The sequence below is a fragment of the Austrofundulus limnaeus genome, unplaced genomic scaffold (assembly GCF_001266775.1).
Source record: "Austrofundulus limnaeus strain Quisiro unplaced genomic scaffold, Austrofundulus_limnaeus-1.0 Scaffold2, whole genome shotgun sequence".
Taxonomy (NCBI): Eukaryota; Metazoa; Chordata; class Actinopteri; order Cyprinodontiformes; family Rivulidae; genus Austrofundulus; species Austrofundulus limnaeus.
Genome location: NW_013952404.1, coordinates 4784075 through 4790366, shown reverse-complemented (window position 1 = coordinate 4790366; position 6292 = coordinate 4784075). Strand labels below are relative to the sequence as shown.

The 6292-nt window shown below is 41.8% G+C and overlaps 1 pseudogene; it reads left to right on the top strand.

Moving 5' to 3' along the window:
• The first annotated feature begins 214 nt into the window (after positions 1 to 214).
• Positions 215 to 2356, top strand: LOC106520068 (cytochrome P450 1B1 pseudogene; annotated as a pseudogene).
• Positions 2357 to 6292: the final 3936 nt, after the last annotated feature.

Sequence of the window (6292 nt, the reverse complement as noted above, 5' to 3'; positions counted from 1 at the left end):
AACAAAACTATCAGAGCAGCTGCAGTCCTTTTGTGTCGTTGTGCTCACCAAACACTTGTGGAAAGAGAGGAGGCCTGAGTGGGAAACAGGACTAAGGTCGGCAGGCAAGGATCAAAATGGGAGGAGAGAGATAACAAAAAACCTGAGTCGCTGAACCCTCCCACCAAAAACAGACATATAAGTGAAGTGTTAAGTTTTAAATCTTAGATTTTTTTTTAATGGTCAGCTGAAGACGAGCAGCGCTACCTGCAGGAAACCTTCACACGTTTTTAGGAGGAAGGGGGAGAATAAYTTTAAGACTGCTTGGAAACTTTTCTTCAGCTATTTTCATCTTCTAATTGTAATATGAGCATAAAAAATCTGTGTCACTAAAATACTGGACTTTAAATGGTTAACGTTATTTAACACAATGGCTCAGATGGATACAGAGTTTGATTTAAYGAGCAGCAGCAGCAGCATCAGCGAATGGACTGGAAAGCTTCTTCATGCTCTGGTTGCATCTTTTGTTTTCCTTTTCTGTCTGGAAGCTTGTCTGTGGGTCAGGAACCTCAGGCTCAAGAGAAGACTACCAGGACCCTTCGCCTGGCCCCTTGTTGGAAATGCCCTTCAGCTGGGTCCGATGCCTCACATCACCTTCTCCAATCTTGCCAAAAAATATGGAGACATCTACCAGATCCGCCTGGGCTGCAGTGACGTCGTGGTCCTGAACGGAGCCCGGGTGATCCGCCAGGCCCTGCTAGAGCACAGCACGGAGTTTGCAGGCAGACCAAACTTTGTGTCCTTTCAGCTCGTCTCCGGGGGTAAGAGTCTGACTTTCAGAACTTACAGCAAACAGTGGAGAATGCACAGGAAAATCGCTCAAACAACAATCAGAATGTTCTCATCGGCCAACAGCCAGAACAAGAAAGCATTTGAGAATCAAATTGTGGCTGAAGCCAAAGAGCTGGTGGGAATTTTCCTTCAACTAAGTGCTCATGGTCAATATTTCAACCCTGGACATGAGCTGACTGTGGCTGCTGCTAATGTCATTTGCGCCTTGTGCTTTGGGAAGCGTTATGGACACGATGATGATGAGTTTAGGGCCTTGTTGCACCAAGCAGATCAGTTTGGACAAACAGTAGGAGCTGGGAGTCTGGTCGACGTGATGCCATGGCTTCAGTCTTTTCCTAATCCAGTCCGAAGTATCTTCAAGCGTTTTAAACAGTTAAATCAAGAGTTCTTCGAGTTTGTCAAGAACAAAGTAGAGGAGCACAGGAAGACCTTTGACCCAGAGATCATACGAGATATGAGTGATGCTATCATTGATGTCTTTAATGAGACAAACAGCACCTTTGAGCTCACCAGTGAACACACAGAGGCCATTGTGGCAGATTTGATTGGTGCAGGTATGGATACAGTGTCTACCGCTCTTCATTGGATTGTRCTCCTGCTGGCGAAAGACCCCGCCCTTCAAACCAAACTTCAGGAACTGATGGACAGGGTGGTGGGGAGGAACAGACTTCCAACTGTGGAGGACAGGCCACATTTACCTTATCTGGATGCCTTCATGTATGAGACAATGCGTTTCACCAGCTTTGTTCCTGTCAGCATCCCCCACTCCACCACAACCGATGTCTCCATCAGCGGGATCAAAATCCCCAAAGACACAGTGGTCTTCATCAATCAGTGGTCTGTCAATCACGACCCTCTGAAATGGAAGGACCCCCACGTCTTCAACCCGTCTCGCTTCTTGGATGAAAACGGCGCGTTGGATAAGGACGTCACAAACAATGTTATGATCTTCTCAGCAGGGAAGAGGCGATGCATCGGGGACCAAGTGGGCAAAACAGAGATGTTTTTATTTTTTGCYATCCTCCTCCACCAATGTAGCTTCGAAAGATGCCCAGATGAGGACTTCTCTTTAAAGTGCTCCTACGGTTTGAGTCTGAAGCCTTTAAATTACAAAATCACTGCCAAACTTAGGGGAGAATTGCTCTAAAGTGGGTAAAAATCTGCGTGACTCTATTCACTTGTAAATCATGTGTGTAATTTAACAAAAACATTTACACAAACTCACTCTGTTTTATGTATAAAAAAAACTAAAGAATTGCATGAGCTACTGTGTAAAAAATAAGCTTCTAAATTGTATGAGATGATTTAATCTCTTCAGCTATCAGATGATCAGTGACAGCTAAAACAATTCATGATAAGCAAAAGTGCGTCAATGAAGATGCTCATTTATTTTGTATCAAATCCATGTACAACTAAAAAGACTTGTATTCTGACAATAATTAATATATATTATGTAAAAGCCACTTTTAAAACTGTTGAATGTTCTATGATCTTCATCTCGTAATTTTAAAACTACTTTAAAACCTAATCCATGCGTATCTCTTTGACTGAGTGACAATTATCCTGTGATAGTCAGTGTGACTACAAACTTGACAATAAACATTTTATCCTCAAATCAAACTTGTTTTGYATGTGTCTGAAAATGCAACCATTAATCTCAATAATATCAAATAATCAGCCATTGAATCATTCATATAAAACAAATGATTCTATAAAATCACAGTGGTCAGAACTACGGCTTGGTCTAGTTTTTTTTCCTACAGATGAAAAACTTCCCTGATGGGTCAACTGAACTGTATGTTTAATTGGCCCTGTCTTAGTTTGAGAGGTTTTACTCCTGCTCTATTGRCAAGCAAAGTGAAGCCAAACTATCAGGTCAGCATTTTATAGTCAAATTATTAAAGAACGGAGAAACCCATGCATCCGTGCACTGCTCCCTTTTGATGTGGACTGTAGAGTTTTTAATGAAAAACAACAAAAGTGTAAAAAATAATGTTTTCACACCAGTGGATTTAAACCGTTGATTATCCTTCCTGACAGTCAGCTGTTGTTCGCTCTCTTTAAGTTAGAAGCAAACTCGTGTTTGTGGTGCAGGATCTGAAAATTACCCTTCCCAACAACATTTCTCCCCTCTGAGCCATCAGTGTCACGATATTTAAAGAGAAACTCAGACAAGATTTGATGTCAGCATGACTGTCAACGCCAACTGAAGTTCTTCCTTTTAACTCCTTCTGTTGGGAAAACCCAAACCACACAAGGCTCAACATTTACCCTCCCCGTCAGTATCACACATAAATATTAGTTTAAGAGTGGGCCAGCAGCTTAGATTTTTACATTTATTTTCTTTCTATCTCCCCCTCTCCGTCCCGTGGGAGCGCGGCGGGCCTCGGTGACCGGTCTCAGCTCTACCTGCGTACTTGCAGGAGCGGCACGGCAGCTTGTTTTCACTTGAGTCAATACAGAGCAGCCCGAGGAGGACATCCAGTACTTTTGCTGGTTCTGACACCGCCAAGGACCCCCAGAGGAAGAAGTGGGCTGTCTACACACCCCTCCCCCCCCCGCCCCCCGGTTTCCATCACTGTTTCCCAAACTGTCCATGAAATGCATCCAGCTGAAAGACTCCCTTTCACCCCCACTGCACTGCACATACCCAGCAACCCTGGRCTTGCAGAGTTTGACTCCAAAAAAGAAAACTTAAAAAAAATGTGGCAGACTGTCAGTTTTTTTTTTTTTTCAGCTCTGAGGACATTCACTTTCTGCACGTACGCATAGCCACAGAGTGACCTCCCACAAGTCTGCCTCTGCTACTATTTCATCCAGCGCAGCGCCCACACTTCGCTTTTCCCCTGCTCAGAGATTCACTGTGCAAACTGCAGCCATGCTTTATTAAAAGACAGAACCAAAATAAATGCAACTTTTCACTGCARAAAATMTTTTTCAGCTTATCAATTATTTTCMTTTGTCAAAACTCAGAGGACCAATCAGTTTAAAAAAGGTCTGATATTCTAGTTTAGCTAGTTTTTTTACAACTCTACTTTTAAGTTACACAGTAACTCCAAAACACATGAAAATAGATTTTTGTCTTAAAGGAATGTATTTCAACTTTTTTCAGGCCATAGTTTTAGAAAGTTCAAACTTTGAAATTAGCTGTGATGGCCATAATAAAATATTRAATGGAGTTAACTCAGTAGCAGACATACACTTAAGTAACTTAAAATTTAAGTTTAAATAAATTTGTTAAAACTGTCRCTATGTCCTGACAGTAGAGTATGAGATAGATAATATGTGAAAAAAAATCTGGTGTGACTCCTCAGTTTTCTCAGTACTGCAGCTTTAAGCGGGGTGTATTGTGTACAGCATATTTCAATTCTGTCCCACAGTCAAGTAACTGCTACCTTCAGGTGTTAAGAAAATGTTGTATTTGTTAAAAATAAATTTGACTTTGCATCACAGCCGATCTAAACATCCTGAAATTGGCCTCTGTCCTTTTAAGAATGGCCTACCATTTCTGACACTCCCACTTCAGCACATCCTCACAACAATGCTTCAGGGGAGGGGTGCTCTGTGGGGCAGGAGTTCGGCTGCAGACTGAGTTCCAGGGAGGAGCTTTGTGAAAAATAGGTGGGGCTTTGTACCAGGAAGTGTTTAGRCAGCTCCAAATGGCTACCACAGGAAACATGCATCAGTGAGTCAAAGCAACACTCTGGGTATGTTTTTGATGAAGGAATGAGAGTATAACATGATATAAAGCTYGAAAGTCAAATTTGCACAATGGCTAACACCCCCCCACCAAAAAAAATATTGAATGCGGTTGATTCAAAAAGTTAATCAGACGTAGATAAACGATCAGTAAWTGCTTTCTGAGAGTTTCATAAAAACCTGTTCAGTGATTCATGATATGTAGCTAAAGACAAATTAATACACATGAACAAAATAATTATTGCCACTTTGCTTTTGAGAGCAGGCAGTCACGATACATTTTTAAAAATGAAGTAACACAGCAAATATTTTTCCATAAAATCAAGGTCTCATGCAAAATAAAATTAAAAAAAACATTTTTCAGCACAAATGTAATCTTTCCAACATGTAAAATAATCCCAGTAGCACAGAGACCAAGAATCAGCCTCTCTTCTTTGCAGGAACGTATTTTTACAAGAGTTTGGTTCATAAAATAAAAACTCTGTTTTCCAGTTGAGGATTATGGTTCTTTTTAAAGCTCTTGATCCAAGTTTTAACACTAGACTTATCCTGTATTGACTTGTGTTTAAAAAGGTCGGGGTGTGTAATTCCCGTYATTTTATAAATGAATTTATAGTTTAGAAGGTGTTTCCATTTTCCTGAATCCCTTGTGGACTGAAGTCATAGAAATAAACACTGAGCAGGACATATAATTAGGCTTCAATGGAAATTATAATAAAGTCCTGTCACCCTCCTGGTGTAGTTTGTATTTTTAACACAACACTGAAAACATCTGACAGTTAACGACCCTCCAGTTTTGTCCCGGAGCCTCCCACAGCCATCATATGTGAAGTGACCTGTTTCAATAAACAGCTCATTATTACGGGGTGGAACGGCTCGTTTTTCCCCGATGCTGTGGAGCGGTGGGAATGAAAGGACCTTTGTTGTAAAATCCCACAGTTTCTAATTGCATTTGCAGCATTTGTTTTCCATATAACAAACAATCATTTTCGGAAGGTGCAGGAGGAAGCGAGCTGTACTGGTCAACATGAGCGAGCGGCTGTTTTYGTTTTGCATCATGGTCTGAAGGAGTCACTCGTGCTTGTGCAGTGGGCAGTTTTGTTTTGTGTGGAAACGGAGCAACCGTGTCACCTTAAGCTTCGTATGAAGTGGTTTTACCGACTGGCTGCCGGTGAAGGAGACAGTTTGATGGGGTGTCACAGTGAATCGAAGAGAGTCCRGCAGAGGAGTTTCCTTTTCTTTGTTTTTTCTCACTGAAATGGGCCCATTTGCTCCACTTTAACAAGATCACTACTTCATCTCCAACTCATTGCTTTCTAATAAGGTCAGCTGGATTTGGTGGGATTCAGTTTAAACAAACCTGAAAATCTCCTCCTGGATTTGCCCGTCTGTGAGGGCGAAAAGCAAACAAAATCTGTCACAAATAGGACATGATCTCATGTGTCAGAGCTGGTGRAGCTTCAGATTTAGTATCTTGTAGTTGCAGGGAGGTCCAGCAGCTTCAGGAGGCCATCTATCTTCAGCCGAGTCAGACAGATATCAGCGTCTGCTGAGACGATAACCAGCACCGCTGTTGCGCAACACGTACTGGAACGTTTGCTTGTGCACGAGGTGAATGGAAGTGTCTCATAGAAGCAGACTGTGTCTGCTTTGTTTTGAGAAGGGACATAAATCAGATTAGTTCCTTGTATATTTTTCCTAGGAACCTGAGAAGTTTGGAAAAGCTGGGTGCAGCGACATCCCATGCATGAAGTGGGAGAGA